The sequence below is a fragment of the Camarhynchus parvulus genome, chromosome 1 (assembly GCF_901933205.1).
Source record: "Camarhynchus parvulus chromosome 1, STF_HiC, whole genome shotgun sequence".
Taxonomy (NCBI): Eukaryota; Metazoa; Chordata; class Aves; order Passeriformes; family Thraupidae; genus Camarhynchus; species Camarhynchus parvulus.
The window spans coordinates 5331293-5344545 of record NC_044571.1 but is presented as its reverse complement, the minus strand read 5'-3'; positions in this window follow the sequence as shown (position 1 = coordinate 5344545).

Below are 13253 nucleotides of genomic sequence, written 5' to 3'. Positions count from 1 at the left end.
TTTCGCTGCTGGGTGGGGTGGGAAGTTTTGGCAATGGATGGGATTGGTGAGGTTGGGGTGTGAGGCTCGGTGATGGCTGGTGGGGGTGTCCTGCTCTGTCTGCAGGGGCAGCCAGGAGGGAGCTCTTGGGGAAGGAAATTCCTGTCCAGCAGCAGCTTTTCCATGGGGAGCATGGCTGGGTGTGACCGTGTTCACAGGGGTCCCAGGATGAGGGAAGAGACAAAGATCTGACTCCATGTTCCAGAAGGCTTGATTTATTATTTTATTATATATATTACATTAAAACTATCCTAAAAGAATAGCAGAAAGCATTTCATCAGAAGGCTTAGCCAAGAATAGAATAATAAGGAATGATAACAAAGGCTTGTGGCTTGGGGTCTCTGTCTGAGCCAGCTGGGCTGTGATTGACCATTAATTACAAACAACAACATGAGACCAATCACAGATGCACCTGTTGCATTCCACAGCAGCAGATAACCATTGTTTACATTTTGTTCCTGAGGCCTCTCAGCTTCTCAGGAGGAAAAATCCCAAGGAAAGGATTTTTCATAAAAGATGTCTGTGACAGCTGGGTTCTGTGTCTGTCCTCAGGGAATGGCAGTCAAATAACCACCAGATTAAAATGTGTGAATGAAAGGAAGGGGCAGAACAACTCCAGCAAAGACAAAACAGGTCTAAGTAACTTAAACTAGCAAAAGCTTGCTTTAAAACCAGAAAAGCTCAAAAGTCTTCTTTTTTTTTTTTTTTCAAATTGATAAGAGACAGGGTCTGTGCTTTCAAGTTTTTTTTTAATGGTTATGCAACTTGCAAATGTTTTTTGTTTAAGAAGATGTTGAGAAATAACTGCAAGTAGTTGCATGCCTGCAAGAGTAGGAAATTGGGGTTATCAAAGGGTGATAACAGAAATGTAATCAAAGGTGGCAATGGGAGAAGAGACCAGAGCTGGAAGGACCCAGTGCAGGAAGGAGGAAGATGTATTTAATACACCAGGACATAAGGGCACTCAGACAGAGGGAAGGGATCCAAAAAATGCACTTAAAGGGAACACTGGGTCTTGAAAAGCTGAAAGAAAAAAAAAAGCGTTCCCAGCCTTTAAATAGGAACAGGATTCAGCATGGGCACCCAAGGTGTGAGAGGAGGAGGGAGCAGGCACAGGGAGGGGATTTCATGCCAGGACTGACTCCCTGAACACAGGCTGGCCAAAGAAATGGGGAAAACAAAGAGGTGAGTCCCACAGGAATGCCCAACACTGGAAACATCTTCCTTAAGGAAAAAGGTTTTTGCAGTTGAAATAGAGATGGAGTGACCCCCTTGGCTTCCTTTGAAGGAGTGAGGTGGTGGGAAAGGCAGGCAGTGAGGGGCACAGCAGGACAGGCTGGGAGCTGACACCCACACCTGGAGCCTGGAGCAGCCACAGGACAAAGCACCAAAGCAGACAGTGCTTCTGTGAGCCCTGCATGCCTTCCAGGAGCAACTAATTACTCATTGGAATGTAAATTATTAGCACCAACACGAGGGTGAACAAGTCCCATTTGCCATGGGGCAGCCATGCCAAGGCTCAGTGAGTGCTGCAGGGTGGGCTGTGCCCAGCAGTGCCCACCCTGGGGATGGAGGGCACTGTGGCTCGGCCAGGGTGGGCTTTGGGGACGAGAGATTCTGGTTTAGAGCAAACCCCCCTGGTACCTGACACTGTTGAATCAGGGAGAGAAAGATTCCAGTTTTCAGGTGGATCAGAGGGCTCACTTTAACGAAAGGAAAGGGTTTTTTATAATGTGACTTGCTAAAGTGATCCTTGATTGGCCTCAGAGTAGGAACATCTCACACCATTGGTGACTGTGAATAGCACCCTGGGCAGAACCATAACTGTGAACAATAGCTAGAGATAGAGAGATGATAATTGTTTTAATTCTTCCCTCTAAGATTCCCAAGCTCGGCCTGGGAGAAATTCTTTGTTCTTTCTTTGACCGAACTGAGAATCTGCACAGGCAGCTCTGGGTGACCCAACCTGCTGCCATGGGCTCCTCGAGGAGCTGGGGCTGATCCCCTTGGCTTTGAACTGTGGAGGGGCCCGGGACCTTCAGTGTGACACTCCCTGCGTGTGACACTGCGTGTGACACTGCGTGTGACACTCTGTGTGTGCGTGTGACACTCCCAGCGTGTGACACACCCTTCCTTCAGTGTGACATTCCCCTGCGTGTAACACGCTCCGTGCGTGTGACACTCCCTGTGTGCCCACCATGTGTGACACTCCCTTCAGTGTGACACTCTCTTCGTGTGATACTCCCTGTCTGACAGTCCCTGCGTCTGACACCCCCTTCAGTGTGCCACCCTCTGTGTGTGACATCCCCTTCAGTGTGACATACCGTGCGTGTGGCACTCTGCGTGTGACACTCCCTGCGTGTACCCACCCTGCGTGTGACACTCCCTGCGTGTGACACCTGCGTGTGACACTCTTTGCGTGTGACACTCTTTGCGTGTGACACTCCCTGCCTGTGACACTCCCTGCGTGTGGCACACCCTGCGTGTGACACTCCCTGCGTGTACCCACCCTGTGTGTGACACTCTTTGCGTGTGACACTCCCTTCAGTGTGACACCCCTGCGTGTGACACTCCCTGCGTGTGCCCACCCTGAGTGTGACACCCGCTCCCATTTTTCCCCTTTTTCCCCAGAGCCATGCCTCTCCCCGCCGCCCTCCTCCTGTGCCTCGCCTCCCTCCTGCTCCGCAGCGCATCCCCCAAACCCACCTGCGACCCCAGGGCCTGCCCGCCGTGCCCCGAGGGCGACCCGGAGGCGACGCCCGCCCCCGGTGCCACCGCCTGCTGTCCCCCGTGCCCGCTGCCGTGCCCCTGCCCGCCGCACCTGCACAGCGACTGCGAGCTCCACGGCTTCCCCGGGGGCCGCGTCCCCGCCGGCCGCTCCTTCTACATCGACTTCGCCCGGCGGCTGTGCCGCTGCGGGGACAGCGGGGACATCGCCTGCAGCCCGCTCTGCCCGCGCCCCGAGCCCGCCTGCCGCGCCCTGGGCAGCCCGGTGGCCGATGGATGTCCCCGGTGCGTGTGCTACGACCCCGAGGGGATGGCGGTGCCCGCCGGGTCCTCCGTGCGCAGCGGCTCCCGGGAGTGCCGGTGCCCTGCCCTGGGCGGGGAGATGGAGTGCGCAGAGCCCGAGGAGTGAGGCTCTCCTTCCCCGGCTCCCTCCGGCAGCAAAGCCTGTGACAGCGCTCACAGGGGTCTGAGGATGAGGGAAGAGACGAGGATCTGACTCCATATTTCAGAAAGCTTGATTTATTATTTTATGATATATATTATATTAAAACTATACTAAAAGAATAGAAGAAAGCTAAGCCTTCTGATGAAATCCTAAGAATAGAAAAAGAAAGAATGAAAACAAAAGCTTGTGGCTCAGACACCCTGTCCAAACCAGCTCGCCGTGATTGGCCATTAATTAGAAACAACCACGTAAGACCAATCACAGATCCACCTGTTGCATTCCACAGCAGCAGATAATCATTGTTTACATTTTGTTCCTGAGGCCTCTCAGCTTCTCAGGAGAAAAACTCCGAAGGAAAGGATTTTTCGTAAAAAATACCATGGCTACACAAAACCTTCCTTGGCTTTGGGGCATCCTCGTTGAAAGGCTTTGAGAGGAATGACAGATTTTGTCTTTACAAGCTGTGGGTCTGTTGGTAGATAAAACTGGCACTGAGAGATGAAATAAACAATGGGGAGGGTTCCACTGGTTGGTGAATGGGATTTCACTGATTGATGAATGGAAAAAGAGATTTTGCTTTTACGAATGAACTTTAGGGTTGACGGATAAATGAAATTGGGCGTTGAAAGGTGAAGGAAACAATGGGGGGAAAGCCTAAGTTCCATAAGAATTAAAAACTACAAAGGAGGGTTATAGAGGGAAATATACATTAGAGGGAAATCTCTGGTCTCAAGCATTCTGGGCAGTCTGTACCTCTCAAGTACCTCAGCCAATGGGGAAAGGGAGAAGGGAAAAGAGGCCGGGAAATTGGGATAAAAAGGAGGCTGTGTCCTCCAAAAATTTGAGAGATCCCAGGGTAATGCCCCATGGCCTCTTCCTTTACTCCAATAACGTAAAAGGACTCCTCTGTCTCCTTTTTGGACCCTTTGAACAGCTTCAAAGGGTCCCTGAGGATTTGGGGGTTGCTCCCCTCTGGACAGGGGGGATGCCACATTCTCTGTCATTCACAGGCCAGGGCAAGGTGTCTGCAGGGGCTGAGCTTGCTTGCTTGTGAGGTTTGTTCCACAGGTACAAAGTGGCTGCTGCTAGCGTGTAACTGGAGCAAACACAGCTGTTTATTTATTTGTAAGGTGATTCTGCTTTTGGATGTGTTTGTGTTTATATAGGCTGTTTGTATTAAACTCGCTGGATGAGCTTCCTCCCAGGTGCCAGGCTTTTTGTTCCTGTAACTCTGTCATGCGGTGGGACCAAGATCAGAAGGCTGGCTGACACCTTCTCTCCAACCTTTTCATGAGGTGGGAGGAGTTGGTGGGTGAGCACAGCTCCGGGTTCTTAGGAGATAAACCCCTCTCCTGTCTGCATCCTCCGGAGCAAAGCCTCGGCTCACATGGGGATGGTGGCACTCAAGGCTCTGTCCTTCACAGCCACCTTGATCCTACCCAGGGCTGACCCCACTGTGAGTCCCAGTTCAGCAGGAATGCCCCACAATGTGTCTCAGTGCCTGTGTGCTCTGGATACAGACACAGGATACAGAATGCTGCATCTTCTGAATGCTTTGACATCTACAAATACACACACACATTTAAATATATCTACATATAAACCCCACAGCTTCATCAGGCTGTGTTATTAACATGTGTTAATTGTTTAATAATAGGATTGAATAAAATAATTGTCTTATTGTTTAAGGATTGAATAAAATAAAATAATTGTTAATTGTTCACGGATTGAATAAAATAATTGTTACCAGTCAACTTTTGAAGACTTTACTGATAAAGACACACATACTTTCCTCTTGTGTTAGCTAGTGCTACTTGGGCCACACAAGGCTCTCTCCAACCACCTTGGCTGCTGGTACAGCTGGATGCATTAAATGAAATAGGTCTCTTGGATTATTTAAGTTTTCTTCTCTTCTGCTCTGTCTGATGCTGTTTGGCTGAAAAAAAAAACCCAAACCCAACCCCCTTCCCCCCCCGCCAAAAAAACCCAGTCAGCAAATGGGTTTCAGGTGGAGGGTGAGGACAAGGTTGGAGGAAGCAGGTGAATTTGGATTTTGGGATGCAGCAGGGGTCTCCATCCACTGGGGAAGGGACCTTAAGGATCATCCAGTTCCAACTCCCCTGCCATGGGCAGGGACAATTTTCACTGTCCCAGGTTCCTCAGAGCTCCGTCCAGCCTGGCCTTGGGCACTTCCAGGGATGGAGCAGCCCCAGCTGCTCTGGGCACCCTGTGCCAGGGCCTCACCACCCTCACAGTGAAGAATTTTTTCCATATATATAATATAAATTTCCCTTCTTTCAGCTTGAAGCCGTTCCCCCTTGTCCTGTCACGCCAGACCCTTGGAAATTCTCTCTCTCCATGTTTTTTGTAGGCCCCTTCAGGCACTGGAAGGCCACAAGGAGGTCACCCCAAAGCCTTCTCTCCTCTGGGCTGAGCAATCCCAATTCTCTCAGCCTTTCCTCACAGCACAGCTGCTCCATGATCTGTTGCAGGGAAGGGGGTTTGACCAAAAATAAATGAAAACTCTTCTCTTCTCTTCTCTTCTCTTCTCTTCTCTTCTCTTCTCTTCTCTTCTCTTCTCTTCTCTTCTCTTCTCTTCTCTTCTCTTCTCTTCTCTCTTCTCTTCTCTTCTCTTCTCTTCTCTTCTCTTCTCTTCTCTTCTCTTCTCTTCTCTTCTCTTCTCTTCTCTTCTCTTCTCTTCTCTTCTCTTCCTTCCCTTCCCTTCCCTTCCCTTCCCTTCCCTTCCCTTCCTTCCCTTCCTTCCCTTCCCTTCCTTCCTTCCCTTCCTTCCCTTCCCTTCCTTCCTTCCTTCCCTTCCCTTCCCTTCCCTTCCTTCCCTTCCCTTCCCTTCCCTTCCCTTCCCTTCCCTTCCCTTCCCTTCCCTTCCCTTCCCTTCCCTTCCCTTCCCTTCCCTTCCCTTCCCCATTCAGTGTAAAAATCTTAGTTTTTAGTGAGGTTAAAGCTCATTGTTCACCTTCCAGACAGACACCAGACATCCCATGGTGTCCACCAGCAGCACAAGAAATTCTTCCCATGGCAGGTTTCTAATTACCTGCTGTCCAGGTATTTACAAATTTACAAATTGTCCAGGTGTTTACACGTCCTGTATGCCCTTGTGAGGTGAGGGTGTCTGAATCCATGGGGTTGGCTCCCTTTTGTGTCTGCCAGGAATTTAAGGAGATCGGGACGAGTTTGCAAGGGCAGTGATGGGGTTTGCAAGGGCAGTGATGGGGTTTGCAAGGGCAGTGATGGGGTTTGCAAGCACTGGGATAATCCAGAGGGAGTCAGGAGGGATTTGGAAAGGCTCCTCGCTGCCTGGGGAGGGTGGTGGGCTGCCTGGGCTTGTTTATCCTTTGTCACACATCTTATCTGTCTCAGGGCTCCCTGCTTTGTGTGACTGATAACCTTGGAGCAGGGGGAATGACCGACAGATGGGCAGCCCCTGCATAATATTGGGATTGTCTGCTGTGCCCAGTGTCAGCACGGGGACAATGAGAGAGTTATTGGCCAAATATCCCTGCAAAAAGGTCCCTGTTGGCTCCTTTGCAAGCTGCTCCTTGGAGGTGGTGCAGTTTCTTTGCTCTGCCCCCAGCTCTGATGTGAAATACCTTCTGTCTCCAGGATCTCTGTCTGCATTTCACCACACTGAAAGCTGAATTATTTTACTTTTACCATGAACAGCACAGGGAAAAAATTAGAAACTCACGGTGATCAGTTGTCAGAATTTATTCACTTAAATTGAATGTCCTGGGGTTTGGCATGCTTTGTTTGAATGGGTGATGTCCTGGATTCTCCAGTATTAATCCCCCATGTGCTTTGTCTGCAATTTGGACACAGTATTGCTGGTGTTATTTGTATTTTTCCAGGTCAGATTTTCCCCAATCTGGGCAGGGATAGAGTTTTGTGGCTACTCCTTCCCATGGTCACTGTCACTTTGCATCACAGCCAGGCACGTGTTTGCAGGGAAGGACTGTAAATGTTTCTCAAGATCAAAGCAACACAAACTCCTGTGCATCCCTAAATGAGCCTGAGAACTGAAACCAAAGCTGAAATTTGCAGCTCCTAAAAAGAACTCATTTTGCACGCAGAGCAATCAGGTTCTGGGGTTTTTTTGTAAAGGATCATCACTGATGTTTAGTTAGTTGTGGAAGGAACAGGGCCTTTCTTCATTTGTTAATCATAAAATGATTGATTGAAATAGATCCATGCTTTAGCCCTCAGTCCTTAGATGAGCCCTCTCAGGTCCTGCCTCGTGAAGCTGTAAAACATTCAAATATTCATGAATGAAAGCCCATCAGGAGGCTTCCTTTGGGCACAGCTATGCTAAGAAGTTGAAGTGTTTGCCCAAGTCCTTCCACCTTTTCCAGCAGCCTGCCAGAAGTGAATTCCTCAGGTGTGGCTCACCAGACAGCTTTAGCACCCAGACTACATTTGCAGAGCCCAGTGTGGGGGGCTGGCTGCTTGCCATTTGGTTTTTCCTTAGTTATTATGCTCTTCAGTGATCAGAAATCATCCATGGCAGGTGATTTCTGATCAGGATGAGAACAGAGGTTTCCTAGAGGAGCCCCTGATTAAATTAGAACACAGTCACTCACTGTTGGTAATGGACTGAGCACACTCCCCTAGAAATAATTTGTCTTTGAAATTTGGGGCAAAGGAGAGAGGTAACATTTGACACTTTTGAATGTGTTCATTATAGGAATGTTTAAGCTGCCCTGACATGCCAAAGGTGCAGTGCATTTATTAACAGCAAGTTGCACAGGGATGGGAGGCACACAAACACAAGTGTATTTGGGTTTTTATGATTTAATAGGAGTGCTCTGGGCTGGGGACAAAGTGGGGATTGGTGAAAGGTTGGGCTATGTGCTCTTGGAGGTCTTTTCAGCTTAATTGATTCTGTTCTATGATTTAGCTTCAGCACTGTGCATCTACACTAAAATCAGCTTTTTAAAAATCATTCTGATACTGCATCCACAGCAGCACCCACAGCTCAGCTCTCCAAGGCTGTTGGGCTTTTTCCAGCAGCTGGCTTTGAGTCCTGGAGTGATTTGCAGAGTCATTATTCATGGCTAGTCACAGTTCAGAAGTTCAAGAGACACAAAAAACAAGTCCAGGGTATGTAATCAAAGATTAATTGTTGCCAGTTTCCAAAGAAAGGTAGTGGAAAGCAAAAAAAAAAAAGGAAAAAAAAAAAAGGAAAAAAGGATAAGAATGCCAAGCCAGTTGTTTGAAAGCAGAATGGAGGATCTTAGAGGAAAATTATTGTTTCCTGAGCTGCTGAAAGTGTCCCTGTGTGTACAAGTGAGTCAGGAACAGCATCTGGAAAGCTGGGAGAGCAGCACAGGCATTACCTAACAAATGCCAACCCAGTTCCTCAAAACCTTTGGAATTTTGCCATTTTGAATTTCATTTGGTGATGATGCTTAAAATTTTCAAGAGCTTTCAGGTCTTGACCCAGCTACAGTACTGAGTTAAGAAACTTAATCAGAATCAGCTGTGCAAAACAGTTCTTTTGTGTATTTAAAAAAAAACTAAAAGGCAACAGAAATATTCTCTCTTCTTCCTGGCCTTAGTTGGGATCCTGCCCATGGAACTATATATACTTTAAGTATCTTAGAAAAATTGGAACCTGCACAGTAATTGAATTTGTAATTATTGTAATTGCACATATCAATAAATCCCCTTGTCTTGTCTCTCTGATGAGAACAAGGAGTCTAAACCTTAAAGACCCAACAGAGCCATGAACTGAGCTGTGCAGAAATGTGAGGAAACAGAATTTGATGAATGTTAAGAAATTAAGGGAAGTGCCCATAGTTTGTAGCTCATAGTGAGAGGTTGCAGGAGGAGGGACACACACAACCCTGGAGATGAAAAGTCAATCACTGGTTACTTAATCACAGAAGGTTGGAAAAATCCTCTGAGATTGAGTCCAAGCTGTGCCTGGTCCCCACTTTGTCCCCAGCCCAGAGCTCTGAGTGCCCTGTCCAGGCTTTCCTTGGACACCTGCAGGGATGGGGACTCCAAACCTCCCTGAGCAGCCCCCTTCCAATGCTTAATAACCCTTTAATTGAATAAATTTTTGCTGCTGTCCCAGCTGAGCCTGCCCTGGCCCAGCCTGAGGCCGTTCCCTCTGCTCCTGTCCCTGTGCCCTGGGAGCAGAGCCCGACCCCCCCGGCTGTGCCCTCCTGGCAGGGACTTGTGCAGAGCCACAAGGGCCCCTGAGCCTCCTTTGCTCCAGCCTCAGCCCCTTCCCAGCCCCCTCAGCCCCTCCTGGGGCTCCAGCCCCTTCCCAGCTCCGTTCCCTGGACATGCTGCAGCCCCTCCAGGTCCCTCCTGCACAGAGGGACCCAAAACTGGACCCAGCCCTCGAGGTGCGGCCTCAGCAGGGCCAGCACAGAGGGACAATCCCTGCCCAGTATGATCTGCATATTTCTTCAAGACTACTAAAAATCTAACTTGAAAAATTCTTGGATCTTAGTGAAAATTATCTAAATTAATTTTATTACCACAGTCACATTTAGTGTATGCATCAGTTTGTATTTAGGATTCAGGATCAAGTCAATGAAAAATGTGCAAGGAATAATTTTCAGGAGTGGGTCCAAGGGCCTCAGCTCCTGCTTTGTGCCAGTGGTGACCCCGAAGTCCAACAGAGAAGGGAAATACCCACAGATGTTCCCTGATTACTTCACAAGCCCTAGACCACAGCTCAGTTGCATCAGGAAGAGAAACCAAACTTCACCTGCACAGGTCACATTGCTTTCAGATTTTAGGAGGGTAAATAAATGGTGATTTTTAATTTTGTGTTTTAAATACACCACAGATGTAATCCCACATACCTCACACACTCTGAACTTGCATGAATTTATATATGGATAAGTAAATACCTAATGTGTCCCAGCCATAGTGCTGGGTTGTTTTTGCAGAATCCTCATTTCACACTGTGTGTGTAGTTTATTTTTCCTTGTTTTGAGGGTATTGCTCTGGTTTTTATGAAGAGAGTTATTTAGGAACAGCCCTAAGCTGCAGACTCAAGGACTTTGTAAACTGATGCTCCACAAAAGCAAAGCAGGTCACCAGTTATTTACAGCTATTTACTTCTGATTCCTGTAATGGCTTCTTGAAGAGGGGATTCATCTCTCAGGGGAATTTGAAACCATCCAACTAAAAATTCTCAATATGGGACCTAATTTAGTTGACATAATCATATAATCACAGAATGGTTTGGGTTGGAATAGACCTTAATCGAATTCCAACTTCCCCTGCCATAGCAGGGACACTTTTCCCTGTCCCAGGTTCCTCAGAGCTCTGTCCAGCCTGGCCCTGGGCACTGCCAGGGATCCAGGGGCAGCCCCAGCTGCTCTGGGCACCTGTGCCAGGGCCTGCCCACCCTCACAGGGAAGAATCTTTTCTAGTATCCAATCTAACCCTACTCCCTCTCAGTCTGAAGCCATTCCCCTTTGTACTTTACAGGTGGGGGATTTTTTTTGTTTGTTAGGCTGTTTATTCATTTCAGATTAAGGAAAAAATTGCTCCCTGGCAGCAGTGGAGTTAAAATTATTTCCAGTTATAGAGTTATTGGCACTACTCTCAGACACCCCTCTAATGCCAGACAAGGAAATGATAAATACTCCTTTGTCTAGAGCACAAACTGCTCATCTATCCACAGATTAACCCTCTAACCACAAACATCATCCAAAATCTGCTCTTTTCCCTTCTGGAGGCACTCGTGGGTGTCACCATGCCAGATGCTGGGGAAGAGACAGCAGGAATAAATAATGCTCCAGCAGGAATAAATGATGCTCCAGTACTCAACAAAAGTAAATCCAAGAGTACCTACATCTGATTTAATCTCTGCTGAGCAGAACTCGCTGGATATGAAATGAGTTTGAGCTTCTTAGTTGAGAAGAATCTTGTAACAAAGGAGCTGCTCATTTCCTGAAGGTTTCTGATTCGGTAGAACATGATAATTTTAGAAATGTGTTACATGTGGCTAAACAAGTTAACATGTGGGATTTGCAGAGAGGAAGTGTTTTCAAATAAGTCACTACCATATATGCTTGGAACCATTCCTTGAAGTTTGATGTCCATGCCATTTTAATTAATAATTTTGAAACAACAACAAAAAGAAAACCCCAAAGTCACAAACATTGTGGACTATTTACCTGCTAATTCTTTCTTTCATCCAAACTGCTCCTGCATTACAAAAGTGTAATAAAAATCCCCACACTGGTAAGAACTAGTAAACATTTTTCTTCATTTGCATAAACAAGAAACCCCAAACAAATACAAGGGCCAAGGATTTTCCCTGGCCAAGAACTGGTTAAATAGTTTGAAACTATGCTCAAGATTTCCTGAAAACGTATTTGTCTTTCAGCCAAACAATACTGTTAAAGCAATGTAAATGCTTTGCTTCCAAAATGTGCTTTTGCTGTTCACAGAGAGCAGCAGTGTAAAAATAAATCATCCATGAAGCATATTCTCATTTTTAATTTCATCCCTTGATGGATCAGTTGCTTCAAAATCCCTTAACAACCAAAGAGAGAAAAGTTACAGGGTTCACATTTTAAAGATTGTCAATTGTACAGACCCAGTGCTGCAATCCTTGGGCAGGGCAGGGGCAGCTTCTGTCACCACCTCACACTCTGGATTTTATTAACACCAACTATGAGTCTTTATGGGTGTCTACAAGGTTGGAAAGGCATTCCCTGCCTTCTCACACCTTGCTTTTCTCTGGCAAAACCAACTGTGATCACTCAGCAGGTCCTAAAGAACTAAGTCACAGAAAAGGAACGGATTTTTTATTTCCAGGTGACAGGAATGAACAAATTACCTGATTTGGGCAATCACCAAAAAACACATCAGTGCCAATTTCACTGCACTTTGCACTGGACCATCAGGTTCCTGTAGGACTTGAAACAGCCCAGAAGGTCTTTGAAGGAGTTGAGCATGCCAAGGGCAGGGGAGGGGGTAAAGGAATCCATGCTGAATTTGAGTTTGGCAAAATGAATCTGCTTTTGTCCTCAGCTGGGGGAAGAGCAAAGTGCATCCAGCTGCTGGTTGGGCGGTTTGCACACCACAGTCACACGTGCATGTTCATGGATCTGCTGTTTTCAGGAGGTGGTGAGAGCTTGAATTTATTATTAGGAAACCAAAACATTTCACTCAATTGTTTAACATGCGAGATTTTCATGAGGGAATGAAGGTTAGTTACATTTCCAACAGGATTTCAAAACTACATCTTGCCTGTTCAACTCTGAGCCAAATATAAGGCTGAAAGGTTGAAGAGACTAATCAAAGGAACAGAAAGCAGAAGGACAATAACAATACAGTACCTAAAGATGGGTAAATCACACATTTTTGACATTTGTGTCTTGCATAGACAAATACTTATTCATTTTTTTTCTCCCAAGACGACTCAGCTTCAGAAAATAAAATGTTAAATCAACTTTAATTACAATTAAATGCATGAGTTCCAATTTTTCAAAACACTGGGGTGTTGTGGATTTTTGTTTTAAGTGCAACTATCATCCCTTGGAAAGGCTTTGTTTCATCCCATGGGCTGCCAAGTTCCTGAAGTCAGGAAGGTGGGCTGGTGATTCTTCCAGAAACAAATCCATGGATTATTTCACAGAATATCTGAGGTGGAAGGGACCCACAAGGAGTCCAGCTCCCCAGGGAATGGCCCAGGTGGGGATCAGAGCTGTGCCCTGGTGTCACTGGCACCAATCTCTGACCAACTGAGCCAAGCTCAGGCCAGGAGCTGGGGTTTGAGCCACATGTGCTCCTATTCCACTCCAATATCCATGGACCTAAAGCTGCTTTGGAAGCACAGGAACTGCAATTCCTCACTCAGCTCTGCCTCCTGGCTGCATCTTGAACATCAAAAATATTTATTTGTTGCACCCCAGCTCGCCATGAAATCCTGCTCTGCCAAGCCCTTCATCCATACCCAGGCTTCCACTGGAAAAGACCCAGGTGTGCAGCAAGGGAGAGCTGGAGGGCTCTCCAAATATTCCTGACAGAGAGCAGGTACCAGGAGAAG